We start from the raw sequence: 17,287 nt of genomic DNA, 5'->3' as shown, positions 1-17,287 counted from the left end.
AGAGACAACTCACCATCTTGCTTAACACAACAGGGGTTTCCAGAGCTCAAGTCATTAACTGCTACAGCGTGACCAGAAAAGTCAAAGCCCATTACTGAGCAGTTGTGCAGACCCTGGATGGACCCCGAGCTATGAGCACGATGAGGGACCTGCGATGCAGCCTCACCAGGGAGTTACATACATCCCTGCCCCTTCCTAGAGCCAAAGTGCTTGCTCCTAATACATTCCATGGTCCCCATGCGCCATAGCTGCAGGTGATGCATGGAAAAGGACCTATGGCTGCAAATTTACTCAAAATACAGCCAGTGTACTAACTGAAAATTTTGTTACCTTAAATTATGAACAGCGCTCTTCCATCAACCTTCATTTTCATTAAACCAGGACATATAAAAACAAACTAGCATCTTCTCTAGCTACACCTCTCCTTGATACTGTCACCAAAGCTCTACTGATGCTATATAAGAGAAGACAGAATGTTTATCAAGAAGGTAGTAAGACAGGGCGCAAGCAGACTCTAAATGCCCAGGACGCTTTTGCCAAACATGCGCCTGCTGAAACTGGTGAAATCCCCAGGTGAACTAGACTATCCAAGACAAAGCACAGACAACCATCCTTCAGGGCATCCTTGTGGGAACAATAGGCAGATTCTCTAATTCCATTAGCAGAGGAATTAAGGGAACTCTATAACCTGAGGTGTATTAGCAGGTAAAAGAAGCTTGATACAAAACCGATTTAAATGTAAAAAGAATGAATTCCTACCACATTAATTAGAGGGAGAGGTATAATTTTATCCCATGAGGAAAATGCAAGCATGCCTCCTTGTGCCATGTTATACCCAGGAACAGACTCATAATTATATGCCTCGGGAAGGAGCACCACTCTCCCTGCTCAGTGAATCTGAATCTTCCCAGAGAATTCCCTTCATTAACAGTGAATGGCAAAGTGAGCCTCTGAATTGCTTTGTTTGCTGGTTGTGACCCTCCCTCTCTCACTGGGCAATTTGGGGTGTACAGCCTGCTGCTATTTAGGGTGTCTGTACAGCCACAAGCCCTCTCTGGGAAAGAGCTGGCAGTGAAGCTTCTGTGCAAGGATGGGCATTGGCAAGGGAATGAATCTCATCTGCAAGAGCTCATATTACCTATTCCCCAGCAAGGAGATTTGCTTGCACAAAGCCACTTGGCATAACATAATACAATAATATCCAGAGTTTTGTACCACTATGCCTGTTCAAATCTCTAAGCATGCTATGAAAGAGAGGCAGGAACCAGTAAGAAGATCTGGTCCATGGAATACACGTTCGCTGCTTTAATAACAGGTCATGCTACCACCAATTCCTAGACACAGGGTTCTTCAACAGCAGTGGACAGATAACTGTAGTAAGGATGGAGTGTCATCAGTTGGAGTAAGATGGAATCATGCCTTTGAATCCTTTCAGTTACTGGCTTATCTACTGAGAGAGCCAAAATAAATCCTGCACAGTCCAAGTGATGGTTAAGTTCTCTGGGATTTGGATTGAGGCTGCAGTTAGTGCACTCACTCTCACAGGCGCTTGAGCAACTCATCTTGTGTGCTAAGTAACTTTCCTAAACACTAAATTAGCCTGACTTTTCATTTGCCATGAAATTGGCTTCATCTGTGTCCAGTCTTCACAGAGGTTTTAGTAGCTGGCTTTCCTCCAAGTATTTCCAAGCTTCTAAGTTCAGCCTTCCCAGCTACCCACATCCCAACAGAGTTGTACACACGTTTTATTCCGTTACATCTAACGCACTTCGAGTTAAAGCATGGTTTGCAAGAGTATGGTAATATCAGCATATTTAGCACATGAAAGATATAAGTACTTGATGGCTATGAAGACGAGGGTTGGCATATTGCATTGCAGGAGTAGCTGCATGCATACGCATGCCCAGTAAAAGGCTTCTATACTTCATCCAACGTCAGTCCTTAAACACATACTGGTGCACAGTTTAGAGACACCATAGCTACCGTCCAGGATTCTTTGGTATACACTAAATGCATTGGTTTGACTTCCCACACCTTGTACATTATTTCCTCTTCTCACAAGCCCAACTTGTTCTAGAAGATGGACAAAATGCAGGTCTTCAAATGAAGAAAATAAAAAGTATTTTCATCCCCATCAAATACATGACTGAAGAGTGATAAACAGTGTTCAGTGCTGCACCAGTTAGTAAAGCAACTGTATCAAACATTAAGGCTAAATAGAGACGTTTTTCAGGCATAATAAGCATGCATCAGAAAGACTTGCCCACCTTCCCCACGTACTGTATATCAACTGATGTTGCTTCGATTACTGATTAAAAGCTCATCATTACAGGAGAGTTTTTTGGCAGCCAATCTGAGAATGACCTCCCAAGCAACTTGCTTACCAGAATAAATACTGCACAGTACACAAAAACTTGACGTTGTTTAGGTTGGGAGGGACCTTTTGAGATAGTGTAGCCCAACCCGCCTGCTCAAGCAGGGGTCATTTACATCTGGTTGTCCAGGGCCATATGTTGATAGATGGGACACTCCATAACCTGTCTGAGCAACCTCTTCCAGTGTTTGACCACCTTCACTGTAAAAAAAGTGTTTTCTTGTGTTCAAATGTAAGGAATAACAGAGAACAGACTGCATGTGACAAATATTAGCCATGCCACTTCACACACCACTGAGAGATGTTCCGATACCTAGATGCTGATGAAGAGAAAGAACCTCAGAAGATTAGAAGGGACAGATCTTAAGTGACCTTCATGCAGGTAGACAACAGATATTCCCAGAGAAACCTCTCTCCTGTTCCCCCACAACCTTACCCTCTCCCTCCTGCCATCCAGCCAGAGGGTACCCACACCTGCACTCCCTGCATTTTCCCAGCTGGTCAGGGTTCTTCACCCCCTCTCTTTTCCTCTTGCCCCAAGAATCAGGAAACTCCAGGATACACAATACATTCCTAAGGCCAAATATCTTCCACTGTATCTGTGTGACACCTCCAAAGCGAGGCAGACACTACCTGCCACACTCCAAGAACTGCTGCTCCGACAAAACCAGTTATAATAAAAATATTTAATAGATTTGCTCCTTAAAACAGAAATTAATGACATTTCTTCAGTAAATATGCAGAATATTTTAATTGAATTTCTATTTGCTCTTCTGTTCACAAACACGTCTGGGTCTAGGACTGCTCTATCTGCAAAATAAATCTCATTTCTCAGTGGGAAAACTCAAAACCCTAGGTTAATATTCTGATTTCTTACTATACTGAATATGAATTTTGTTATGGTTCTTTTGCACTTGTGACTCTCAGCACTGTCGCAAAAACATTTTACTAATTTACTAATTTCCTCAAACATTAGTACAGGCTTCCATTTGTTAAAATTGTTCTTTCTGATATTTGCTTCATAAAAACATGATCAAGGACAGCACAATTTAACTTCCACAAACATCAAATTTTTATAATAAATCAACAGGGCAGCAGATACATGTATTATGAAGTTAATGGTCTGTCAAGATATTAACAATGTTGATTCCTGAAGAGAAGAAGAGAAGCCTAGAATTTAAAAGACAAAACTGGGTTTATCGGATAGGACAGATTGCTGCTTGTCTGACCGACTTAGTCTGTGTGACAGAGCTATGAGCTGCCTTTGGGTTCACAAGTCCTTCAAAACCGAAGATTCATGGTAATAGAAAGCTTTTCAGCATAAAGCACCCAACAATCAGAGTTAAAGTTTTATTTATTGGCTCTGACCATCTACTTCTGTTATCAACCATAAGGGCCCATACACTTCATCAACTCCCAACAATAGCTGCAAGCTTGGACAATCTGTCTTGTGTCTTCATTGGGTAAAACTTCAATGGAGCAGCATCGATTAAAGAACAGCCCACGCATAAAATGGAAACTCATTAAAATAAACTTTTTCAAAGGGGGAAGAAACTTCAGTTCCAATTGAATTGAACTGTTTTTATTTCGGAGATGAAAGCTCCATTACCCAGCTATACATTCATGTGCTCTTGGCTTAAGTGCTTTCTATTTGACTTAAACTTTTGGTTTCTTCCCATGTCTTTTTGGAGGCTTGAGAAACATAATAGGAATTCAGAGCTTATTGAGCTTGATTGGAACACAGTATCTGTGAACCTCATCATAATACCTCCTGGACCTTTATGTTTATCGTCTCACTGTGGCCTCTTTTGTGGGTTTTCCTGGCCTTTCTTACACGAACAATTGTCTCCTTTCACACGTATTTGCAGAGACGTTTTTAATGCTTTAAACATTTTTAAACGAGCGGCCACAAAATAACGAAGAAATAAAAATAACGCAGGTGTAGTCATTTACATTATAGATGGAAGACTGCATAAGCTGCTGATGTCAAGATAGCTTTTCTAAAGTGTTTATATGAAAACTGACTTGCAGCTTACTGCCTGAAAACCTCACCTTGAACTTATTATGAGGGCAATAATATGAAAAAATAGAGATGGTAACCTGTGCTATCTGGAAACTTCAGTTTAAACAGAGCAAGCTTAATACATGGTAGATTACTCATTTTTATCAAAGCTAAGTAATAATATCCCAAATGCTTTGATTTTAGATGACTGAACACTAAATGAAATGAACTATATTCTCAGTTACTTACATATACTGAATGTCAAGAGAAATTTGTTTAACGCTGCAAAGCTATACAGAAATATTCAATGACTGTGCTGCCAAACACCCTGCACTGCAGAAAATGAACCCACAAATGCTTTACAAAATTTCATCACACTATGTGCTTTTGTCTTCACATATACTTTTAAGAAAGTATAAAAATATATGCAAATATTTCTTAAAGGTTTCTCCTTAAGTAATAGCATACAACCTGCATAAAAATTAACATAGAGAAGATGAATATATGTTTGTCTTTGAATTCACCATCAGTATTTTTTTTTGCCTAAATTCTGGTTTGCGGTCAAAAAAATCAAATCACCTTTGATTTCAGCAAGGCACAGATGCACACAACAGAACTTGATTCCTCAAGTTTACATATGGCCACACAAAGGCTGAGAAAACACAAAGGTCTATTAACGATCATTTCCCTAGAACACAAAAAAATGTACTTCATGCAGCACATTACTTAAAAACAAACAATGTGTGGGAATCAGACAGATTTAAGGCCTGCATTATTCTAGATTTTTGCATAAAGACTCAGTGTTGATTATAAATTAGTTTTTCTTATCAATGTGTTCATTCTCACACATTTAATTCCTGAGGCTGATAGACATTAGTCTAACACTTAGACAAGACAAGGAAAGTCTGAACGCTCAAGAGAAAGCCATGCAAATCTGGGAGTCTGGGACTCCCAAATCTGATCAAAATCTTACCATTTCTATATTGTATTGTCCTCGGTATAGTGAATGAAGGTACAGTTCACAGTCTAGCGAGGCAAACCCCAGTTAGCTTTCATCTTGGTACTATAGACAACATCAGTGAAGATATACCTAGGCTGCCCCCCAAGTTTCTGTGCTGACCACTATGCTGCCACAGCTTCCCTACCCTTCGTTGCTCTCACTCTAGCTAGATTAAAAGCAGCACAGTTATGACAGCCTGCACTTCATTTGCTGTGTAGTGATGCTGATCACTTAAGATATGCTTAAGCACACCAGAAAGTCCATTTTTCTCCTTCTCTGCCTCAGTTTCACCAGCTGTAAATCTAGCCTGCTCTCTGGAGATATTGCACTAATCGGTTAGTGCTTGTACTTAATGTAGTCGCAGCATTATATAAAGGTCAAAAGTTTCAAAAGTTTCAAAAACATTTATTTTAAGGGATTCTATAGCTTGTTTTTACTCTAAAACAATTTTTAAACCCTGCAAAATGTCTCAGCATTAGCAAAACTTATTTCCTGTATTTCTCATTTAAAATCCCAAGGTAAAAAGTAATTTGATGTAACAACCCCAAATCACTCAGGCCACCAGAATCTGCAGGCAGGGCTTTTCTGCACAGAAAGTCACCCTAGAGCAGGGTGGGAGTTTGGATACACCAGAAACATGGGATCAAGCACAGATATGTTAGATTGCTTTGCTACTTAACATTTTTTCATGCAAAATTCAAAAGGCATTTTGGAACAAAAAAGGTGTACATCAAATATAGAAATGTGTAATTGGCATCAAAACCAATTATAAGATAGGTAAATTAAACATATGTGAAAAATACAGCATTATTACTAGTGTGATGAATATTTTCACAGTATTTCTTGATGGACTTCACAGTTCAAATGCACTTATGTCAAAAGTTAAACATACAAACCACAGCAAAAGTCTATAAAACTGAGCTATGCTTCTACATTGCTGTTCCTAGAGTTTATATTCAGTATAACTCACAGGGATTGCTACTCCCTATCAGAAATTCTCAAGCCAACTGGAGAGTTTTTAAGAATAAAGTAGGACACAGAATTCTTGCTTACACTGTCTTCACAGGCCATTTCATTATTATACACGGTGGTTGCGATCTGCTTACATTTTATGAAAAGAACATTAGATGTGGTCATATTCAGGTTCAAAAGTGCCTTCTATAGCCCAGAACTGAATGATGTAGTTTAAAAAATAAAATATGATACATCAAATTATTATAGTTTAACTTGAGACTATTTTTTTCCTGTTCTCACAAAACACAAACTTGCACTACACCCCTCCCTGCTTCCCGCCCCCAAAGGAAAACTTTGCTTATACTACTATTGTAACTGCTGGCATGGATCTCTATCCCAATTAGACCTTAAAGAAATGTACTGTCCTATTATCTGAGGGTGTTTTTGGAAATGGCAATCAAAGAAATATTCTAACATGAACAAGTGTTTCTAAGTGCTAATTATTCATGGTATCACTTGCTGATTGGTGCCTGCGGCCATGAAAATTTATTTCTAGGCTGTATTTACAGTAAAACCAAAAGTGCTTAGTGGCAAGTAGCTTAATCAAATTTAAGAACAGCAGACAGATAACATAGGAGATTTTTTTTTTTGTTGCTTTAATCCTCTCACTTGGTTTTGAAACATAAGGCCCTGTTCACTTCATTTAAGTCTCACAATGACTGGAAGCCTGATCAATCTGTCTTGTGTCTTCTTAGGGTGAAACTGCAATTGAGTGGAAGCAACAGATGAACAAAGCCCACATTCAAATCTGTAGCTCATTAAAATAACGTTAAAATAGGGTAAAATCGCAATTGTAAGTGAATTGTAGTTGGCTTCTTTCAGCTACATACATTTGATTAATAAACCATACATTCATTAGCCCTGAACCGCTGGTCTTTAAAGTAAATTTAAATGAATGACCTTGCTTTTTTGATCTTCAAGACAGTTTTGAAAACATTTATGAAATAAAGCTTAAAAAATAGGTCAAGGGCTGTTTCCTACAAGCCAAAGAGCTAATGGGATATGATCCGTCAAATCCCATAATCAATTCACATTCTGATACAGAAACTTAGAAGGCTGCAAGTTTACAAGAGACATATTGTAAAACAGCTTTTACAGGCGGAAAAAAGAAGTATTGTTAATTTGCTTCAAACTCACAAGCAGCCCAACATTTCCAAGAACATATTTTAAAAAAATACTGTAAGAAGGCAACCTTAATTAAGGTTTCAGCAACTCAAATGATGGGAGAACACAGGGCTGGAAGAAAACCCTGAAGTCATGAAGTTGAGTAGCCTGCAGGTATTCATCCCAGATCATCCTGTTCAGGAACCTAAACAAGGATGTTTCCACCTCAAAACATGAGTGCAAGTTAATCTAGATCAGACAGACATTTTTACATAGACTTTCCATCAAGATCATCACTGGTATTAACCAGAGCTGCTGTGATAGGAGGTTGCTGCTGGCAGACAGAAGGTTGCACCCTCTTGCCACCATCAGCAAAGCCTCAGGCCATGTAATGGCCCCTCTCTGAGGGACTCAGGGTAGTACGGGTGCCAGTACTTTGTATTTGGGTAATCCATAACACCTCCGCACACACATACCTTTCAGCTTTGATTCTTAATATTGAAAAACACTCAGCAACGTTGTAACTTAGCAGGCAACTCACTGTGACAGGGTTGGGAATACAGTGGAAGAAATACCTTCAGCCTGAAGTTGACCCTCTGAGCAGAGCCACGTCCCTGCAAGAGTTATTCCTCCTTCTTGTGCAGCTCTTCTGCAGATCCAAGTTAGAGCAAGCACACAGCCCCTGCTAGCTGGACAGAACTTTGGGGCAGGGTTCTCTGCACCTGAGACCTCTGCAACAGCAGGATGCTCTCAAGGTAGAATGGGACAGTTAGGCTTCTCTCTTCTTGGCTGCCTTTCTTTATTTCGCAGAAGAGCTCTTCTTTGTGCTTTCCAAAGAGAAGATAACAAAATGAAGGATAGAGCTTTGTCCCATGAACAGAAGTCATTGTTGGAGGACAGAAAGAATTACCAAGAACTGCTACTAAAGAACACTAGTTTGTTCTAGGGACAGTTCACTATTCCTGGGAATTAATCAGTGTTTTCCCATTCCTTCCCACCAGAATAATCCCAACTGTCTCCCATTGTTCTTTTATGAATTCACCATGGAGAAGACACAGACTGGAGGCCATGGTGAACAGCTGGAATAAGCCATTGCTAATCCCATCCCTGACATAAAATCAACAGGCCATGCTTTTAAAGATCAGCAAGAAAATAACTCCTAAACCAAATTCAACACTCAGCCCGACACCTGAGTCACCCAACCATGAAATCTGTCTGCTATTTGCCTGTCTCCACAACATTATTCATTTCAATATTCATTTCAATATTCAGTCAATATTCATTTCCCTTAAATGAAAGCAAAAACAGTAAGGATCCTCCATCATCTTTGAAAGGTCACGGAGGACAGGAGAGGTGCCTGAGGACTGGAGGGTAGCCAGTTTCACTCCAGTCTTCAAAAAGGGCAAGAAGGAGGACCTGGGAAACTATAGGCCAGTCAGCCTCACCTCTATCCCCAGAAAGCTGATGGAACCACAGGTCATCTCCAGGCATGCAGAGGAAAGAAGGTTATCAGAACTAGTCAACATGGATTCACCAAGGGAAGATCATACTTGACCAAACTGATAGCATTCTATGATGACATGACTGACTGGTTCGATGAAGGGAGAGCAGTGGATGTTGTTTACCTTGACTTCAGCAAGGCTTTTCACACTGTCTCCCATAGCCTCCTCATAGGTAACCTTAGGAAGTGTGGGTTGGATGAGTGGGCAGTGAAGTGGAGAGAGAACTGGCTCAACAACAGAACTCAGAGGGTCATGATCAATGGAGCAGAGTCTGGTTGGAGGCCTGCCACTAGAGGTGGTCCCTCGGGGTCTGTGCTGGGTCCAGTCCTGTTCAACATATTCATCAATGACCTGGGCGAAGGGACAGAGTGTGCCCTCAGCAAGTTCACTGATGATACCAAGCTGGGAGGAGCGGCTGATACAGCAGAAGGCTGTGCTGCCATTCAGTGAGACCTGGACAGGCTGGAGAGCTGGGCCAAGGGGAACTTGATGAAATTCCACAAAAGCAAGTGCAAGGTCCTGCACCTGGGGAGGAACGACCCCATGCACCAGTACAGGTTAGGGATTGACCTGCTGGAAGGCAGCTCTGTTGAGAATGTCCTGGGAGTGCTGGTGGACAGCAGGTCGACCATGCACTGGCAACGTGCCCTTGTGGCCAAGGGGGCCAACGGTATCCTGGGGTGCATAAAAAGGAGTGTGGCCAGCAGGTCGAGGGAGGTTATCCTCTCCCTCTACTCTGCGCTGGTGAGACCATATTTGGAGTACTGCGTCCAGTTCTGGGTCCGCCAGTTCAAGAAAGACAGGGAACTACTGGAGGGAGTCCAGTGGAGAGCTACGAAGATGATCAGAGGACTGGAGCATCTCCCTTATGAGGAAAGTCTGAGAGACTTGGGTGTGTTCAGCCTGGAGAAGAGAAGACTGAGGGGGGATTTCATCAATACCTATAAATATCTAAAGGGTGGGTGTCAGGATGATGGAACCAGGCTCTTTTCAATAGTGCCCAATGACAAGGGGCAATGGGCTCACGCTGGATCACAGGAAGTTCCACTTAAATATGAGGAAAAACTTCTTTGCTGTGAGGGTGCCAGAGCAGTGGCACAGGCTGCCCAGGGAGGCTGTGGAGTCTCCTTCCCTGGAGACATTCACAACCCGCCTGGATGCGTTCCTGTGCCCCCTGCTCTGGGTGTGCCTGCTCAAGCAGGGGGGTTGGACAAGATGATCTCCAGAGGTCCCTTCCAATCCCTGCCATTCTGTGATTCTGTTATCCTAATTGCCCCGCATATCCTATACAACTGATGGAAAGTACCATTCCTAAAACCAATTCAGAAGCTCAAGAGCTGAATTCCTCTGTAGAGATATCCATCTTACGCACCTTGATTGCAGAAGGACAGCTATAGTCTTCATTTAAAGAGGTCAGGTGCATGAACTTAGGACAGGTGAATGTATCTTACACTTCACTTACAAGAATTTCATATTTTAGTTAAAGACGAGTATGCGCCATGATGGTTTTAGGTTTGAAAAGAGTGGCACGCTAACAGTTTCCAACCTGTTTCCCATATACCAAAGAAGACAGTAAGTACCCCATTTTTGGCTGCGTGTGTGGGATTTGGCTACAGATTAAATTTAGGTACCTGAATGTAGGTATCTAAAAATGCTGTATCTACGCTCCCCCCTCACAGCCAGCAATGACCAGTACAATCAATGGAGCTCAAACTGATTTATTTTACCTGAAGTAACCAAGCAAGGCTCAATTCAGCTGCCTCAAGACAGGGGTCTATCTAGTACCGTGAGATGCTCCACGGAATTTATTTCACATTCACACAGTGCTGGCAGGTCTGACACTGCCACAGAGGGAGAATTGCATCCTTCTGGACCCACAGCTGGAGGCCACACAGGACAGACATCTCTGTTTAGGAGAATGAATGGTGCCCTTTATGTCTTCATTGCCACACTAGTGTAAATGATTTCCACAAAACCATGAGCAGTATCTCAGGAGAGGTGACCAGGGAGAGAATAAAAACAGTGTAAAAATCACACTGGAACTGCTCTGAAAGCCCATTTGTGCTCCCCTGGGGCTCAGAGAGTTATACACATCGAGGTACAAATACCACTGCACTCAAATAAGTGGTCTGTACATGCATCCCACCAAGCCCCAGGTAGGGATCATGCTGAAAACGGGACATCACATATAGACTGGAGCAGAAGAGCGCTCCCATATCCTCACGTGGCAGCACTGCATTTATCCTTTAATAAAGCAAACACTTTGACTTGTTTTCTGACAATATCCTAACGATGTCAACACCCATTTTGGCAAAAGTTACTGCAACTGTGGCAATCACTTTTAACTCTCCCTTGATATATGCCATAACATGGTGATTCCCCTAAAGGTAAATTATCCATTCTGATCAAAAAGTTTATCTCAGTTCAGCTGGGCATGGGGAGTCTCAAGTTAAATTCTTTTAATCATTTTCCTATAGTGGCAATATGAATCAACATGATTAACCCTTAGTGAAATTTCTCACAAAATTCAGAAAAAAGTAAATTTTACTGCTAAACCTTTCTGGAAGAGGCTAAATAAAACTCTGTTGGGTTGGTTGTTTTTTTTTTTTCAATTACGTCAAATATTTATTGTACTATAACAGCCATCCATTGGTTATCCCTGAATATGAACCACCACTGTGCTATGTTATTACACAGCATTTTCCATCAATATTTTATATTTCTTGTGTGTTCAGTGCAGGAGAGAAACTGGCTTAAAAATAGAAGTGGAGGTAAATATCCATCAGTTAAAAACAGTGATAGTAGCAGAAGTTTTTTGATCTAAAATGTTTAAGATTCTGGAACTAAATTGATATTTATAACCATTCATATCTATTTCATGCATAAACTCTGTTAATTTAGCCTCATTACTACCATTAAACTTTGATTCACTCATTGCTGGAATGAGAGAGCTAACATGTCATTTAAGAAGAAAGCTTTTACTTGAAGTTGAAGGCTGAGTACACATTCCTCATTTAATACTGATTGCTATGATGCATGCATATCAAGGACCAAATGTGTGGTATTTGTCTGCAGTGAGTACTGTATATCAAATTTGTTCAATAAATCTATAAAAAACCAGTTTCTATGTCTTTAAAAATGCCACATCACCCACTTTCCCAAATATAAAATTCACATAGGAACTGAAAGGTCAGCGACTCCCCCACAAAGCATGAGAAAGCTACCTGAGAGCCACCTGTACACGCAATTTAACTTCCATTTTTGCTCATGACCAGCTCTGTTTTAAGGCCTGATGCCACTCAGATACATGAGAACTATGGCAGTGAGCCACTCAGAAGCTCCTTTCACCACTTTGGAATTAAACCATGGACAGCTGAAGGTATAAAATAAAGAATGCAAAATGAAATCAAACCTAAAGCAAATAAAAGTAGGGGGAAGATATTTTCTGAGATGACTGGGATACATGACTTGGTAAGCATCTAAAGTAGAACTGGATGAGCATGCTGGGACAAAGATTACTACGGGATCTCTAACAACCATAAGCAGTCTCCTTTTTTGAAACTCATTTGCAAGACAGTAGGATAATTTTTCTTTCATCGTGAATGAGTCCATATCTGTTGGCTTATAGTTAGAAAGCTGGAAAGATACCTTTCAGGACTAACAAGTTTCTGATTAAAAAACATTCAGAAATGTAAATTCTGCATCCTAAATTGCTGCATAAAGCTCCTTCTTGTGACATACAGCATCCATAAAGTGCAACTGAACTTCATTTCCAGACACTGAAAAAAGATTAAAACTCAAGAATGGTCTACTTTGAAAAGATCATTGTGCTAAATTTTATTGAATAAATACACTCTTCAAACAAATGAGGTGTTGCACAGTATGATTACACCCATTCCTTTCTAATGGCAATATTGGAAAAGTGACCCTAGGGTATTACACACCTTTAGAGATACTGAGGGTTTGAAACAATTTTTGAATGGAGACAGCTAGACATTTAATCTTTCTTTTCTAGGAGAACCACTATTTTAGGTTAAAAACTAAACCACCAAAATCAATAATTCTTAATCTATCTGGAACTCAGCAGAGCACCTCCAGTTGTCACAACCAGTTCAAATGGAGAACTGGGGCTGGCTGCAGAAGCCACTGGTTTACACAGAAAAAACCAAAGATTCATATGGTAAGGAGGTTACTAGTGAAGCACTTTAGGGACTGTCTTCAAGACTAGTTAGGTTTAATACTTTCCCCAACAAAATATTAAATATAAAGAGGTTAATAAGAACATGAAGTCAGGATGCACTGGCAACAAAAAGAAGGACCAGAAATCACAAAGAAGAAATGTGGGACACCAGCAGTGGAAGATCTGTCAGCCTCAGCAGAGAGGTCATGTGCTTCAGGACAGAGACAAGAATTTCTGCTGGGTGCTGGGGTTCCACAGCTGAAAACACAGAACAGGCCAGGGACTAGGAGCTAGTCATTTCTTCTAGTAATGAGATGCAGAAGCACAATAGTACTGTCAATCCACATATTGTCAACAGAAATTTTTTTATCACCCAAAAAAATCTCAGATGAAACTCACCTGGAATTTTGAAGCAAATTTAGTGGACAATTAAAAAAAAATTTCCAAAAAAAGAAAGATTAATTTATATGGTACAGGAGTGAGACCAGTTCTTTGGACAGAAAGATATACTTATTTAGCATAGTAAAATTAAGGCTTCTTAAAAATACACTGGGAAGAAGCGGAAGGTGAAAACAGATTTATTCAAGCTAGTACAAAAGTGTGGGCACAAAAGTCTTGGTGCAAATTACTTACAAGCCCATACGGGGTTGAGTTGAGAAGTCTAGGGGGTTTTTTTAGTGTTTTTGCTCTTATACTGTTGTCTCAAACGGAAGACTAATACTTGGGACCACAAGGCACAGACTTGTTTGGGCTCTTATAAAGATGAAAATCCTATTCAAGCACTTAACTTCCCAAGTCAAATCCTTTAGAGAAAGACATAAGACAACAAACCCAATCTTCCCTGTTTTCTGATACTTGCAGTAAAATGACAGTTTGCCACAGGAAGGCTGGAAATCAAATCTCTGTAAAAGAATTCCTTCCACGTCACAAATTAGGCTTGATAAATTAGATGCCTTGTCACACAAGTCTCAAATTCTTGTGCCAAACTGGGGATAGCAGGCAGGCCTGCCTTCCCACCATGGTGAAAACCTGTCTCTGCCTGAAGTCCACGGGTGATGTGAGGATTCTTAGCAATTTGACAGCTAAAAACGTGACCCACCTTCAAAAAAGAAACATATGGCTTCCAGCACCCAATTCTGACAACATTTTGTCCTTATTCCAATTTTGTGCCAAATTCTCTAACTGTACTACATTTTTGCCTAACATATTATTCACCTTGTGAAAGGATGTTAATCAGTATCATTGTCAAAATGCTTCTTTGGGAAGAAAATTTTTGCCAGTAAAAGAAGACCACTTAAAAAAATTTTTTTAGGGGATTGTAACAACACATGTTAAAACAAAAAAATACAGCAAGAAAAAAGGTGGATTCAGTTGTATGCATTTTTATACTAAGATGACTAAAATCCTAAGGGAAACAAAGCAAAACAGGCTTTATTTCTGTGTGCCCACCTCAAAGAAACATTATTTATGTCAGACTATAATTTCCCTGTCTCCACTAAGGTTTAAAGATCTGAGCTTTCTACTGCTCTAAAAAAGAAAATAACTTTTTTCCTAATTAAAAAAACCCCAGCTAAATAATGTTAATATACAGACACACAGTACTAATAATCCCACATTACTGATTTCATCCACCTCTTTTACAACTGATGTCTGGACTGGGAAACGCATGGCAGACATGAGGACACTTTGTTGACCAAAGCTGAGCCTAATTTAGCCTGAGACCATAGGCAAGTGATTCCCTCAGATAACCGCAGCATAAAACCACAACCCTACACCTATACCCAAGGGCATCTCCACAGTTTTTCTGATGAAAACTGGTCATGGCAAAAAGTTAACATGCAATACACTAGTGATTATTTTTCCAGGGCACTGATTTCTGCCTATCTACATGTTTATACTCCTCTTCATCAGAAGGACTATAACCAAACACTGATATTCTGTAGCTCCTGCTTGTGTAATTCCATTTGAAGTAAAGTGGATCCAGGAATTGCATTTGGTAAAATCTCCAGATTTAACTGAATGATTATCACTAATATTTGGTGAAACTGAACAGCACTGGAAGTAGGCACTGGAATCAATTGCTGGAGGCATACAAAAGAAGGAGCGTAATAGAAGCCTATGACCAGAAAGCTGTGTAAGAGCAAACAAATGATTAAAAAAAGAAGGAGCTGCTAATGCTGGAGAGCAGCCGGGACTCTTTCAGGATGGGAATGGGTCTTATCAGTATTTTCGCACTGCACACAGCTGAAAGCATCCTTGAGCAGATGACTTTGGCCTCCACTGCAACACATGATGAGACAAACACAACCTCGAGCCTGACGTGAAGGGTGAAACTTTGAGCAGACTTTCACAGAGAAGTACCCGAGAATGAACAAATATTTCCAGGATTCCTCCACCCCACCCATTCCAGGTGGTGAAGACAGCAGGTGTCTTGGCTCCTTATCCTCCCTGAACTTTGCTGGTGGTTCAGAATCTCCCCCTCTCTCTCTCTTGCTCAGAGGTTTGGTCCTCTGGCAACCAGCAAGTAGGTGTCTGATACATTTTTTTTTAAACTTTATGGCAAGGATTGCACTTTGTTAATACTGCCAGACATATATGATAGCTGTCAAGCTGGTGAGCTATTTTAACACTTGGAGAGCTGGCTCTGAAACAGTCAGGTAGCAAACTGCTAATGAAAAAATAAGCAAATGAGTCAAATTAAGCATGCTACACTGTCTGTCTTAACATTGCTTGGTATGTCTGGAAAGCAAAACAAGCCTTTCTACTGGCCAAATTCATTTTCCTGACACCCAGGTGCCTTCCTGTAATTCATGAACTAACCTGACTCACACCTCTCCCCTGGGGCTCGCGCTCATCCCAAGGGAGAGAATTGCAGGTATGGTGTTTTGTAAATACTTGGGGGTTTCTTCCTCCTACCCACCTCCAATTTTTCTCTGTGGAGTTTTCTTGCTGATTGCCCAGACTTTTTCATATAGATGGACCTACACGCACTCAGAAGGGTAGAAGCTTCTGAAGAATATAATTCTTTATTATTTAGTAGAAGGAAATGCTTAGAAGAGTTGTATACACTGTAAACGCTTGAAAATGAACCATTTTTTAAAATGCAGGATTTGCTTATCACTAAAGAAAGTGGCCACTACTTGCAGCTAGTATGATTTGTTGCTCACCCACTTTACCATAGTCTTTTTCTCCAAACAACAGCACGATCCAAGTGAAGACTTAATTTTAAAAAGTTCTATAAAAGCAGGCCAAACCAGACAGCAACTAATACCTGAGAACCACCTTATTCAAAGAAATCAAGTAGCATATTTTTTCTTTATGAAAGAGTTATTAGTCAATTGATAATTCATTCTGCTGCAGCGACTGGACATTTATACATCAGATGGAGCACTGTGAAGACTAAAATAATTCAGACAAGAAAGAAACCCAAGAAGGACGCATTCATATATCCTGCTAAGAAAATAACTCCCTAACAAGTTAATAATGGCACAAGGGCAAAAGGACAATGTCACTATTTTTACTTATATTTTTCACTTTTTACATAGACGCTGACACTGGTTTACTAATAGTTTAAGTTAGGGTGGGGTGATCCTTCATAAAATCAGGCAAGCAGCCTGAAAAGAGAATACATTTGAAAAGCTGCTCCAAAGCTGTGAAAGGAAACATGTTGCAGCTGGTGCAGGTGATCATCTTTTCATCCAGGCTGCCATCCTATTCTTGTTTCCTTCCCTCCTACATGCACATATAGTTCATTGTTAATTTTAAAAAGACATATCCTTGAATCTGTTCCCTGTGCAGATTCTTTACTACTATTCCTTCCATCGTGAATCACAAAGAGAGAGGAAAAATGATTCTTACACAAAGAAATAGATATTAAGCTTTATGTGACTTAAGATGATTTTGAAAGACAGTAGTCCCCTAGCCACAGTTGTTGACAATTACAATACGTTTGCTAAAGCGTAATTACGACTTGATCGTAAGTTTAGATTTTGTAATATCACAAACAAACAAAAAAGATGTATCTATGTATTGTAATTGGCTGATCATACAAATACTTATTAAATATAAACACATATGCTTTTGTAGATTTGTTAGAAAGATTCGTTAATTG

General features: G+C 40.2%; 1 protein-coding gene across 2 annotated transcripts in view; it reads right to left on the bottom strand.

The window, feature by feature from the left end:
- LOC104047148 (cytochrome P450 7B1) overlaps positions 1–17,287 on the bottom strand; it is a 139,551-nt gene that overhangs the window by 78,021 nt on the left and 44,243 nt on the right. The window lies entirely within an intron of this gene.

This window comes from Phalacrocorax carbo, chromosome 2, assembly GCF_963921805.1.
Source record: "Phalacrocorax carbo chromosome 2, bPhaCar2.1, whole genome shotgun sequence".
In the NCBI taxonomy this organism is placed as follows: domain Eukaryota; kingdom Metazoa; phylum Chordata; class Aves; order Suliformes; family Phalacrocoracidae; genus Phalacrocorax; species Phalacrocorax carbo.
This window is presented reverse-complemented; position numbering and strand designations above follow the sequence as displayed.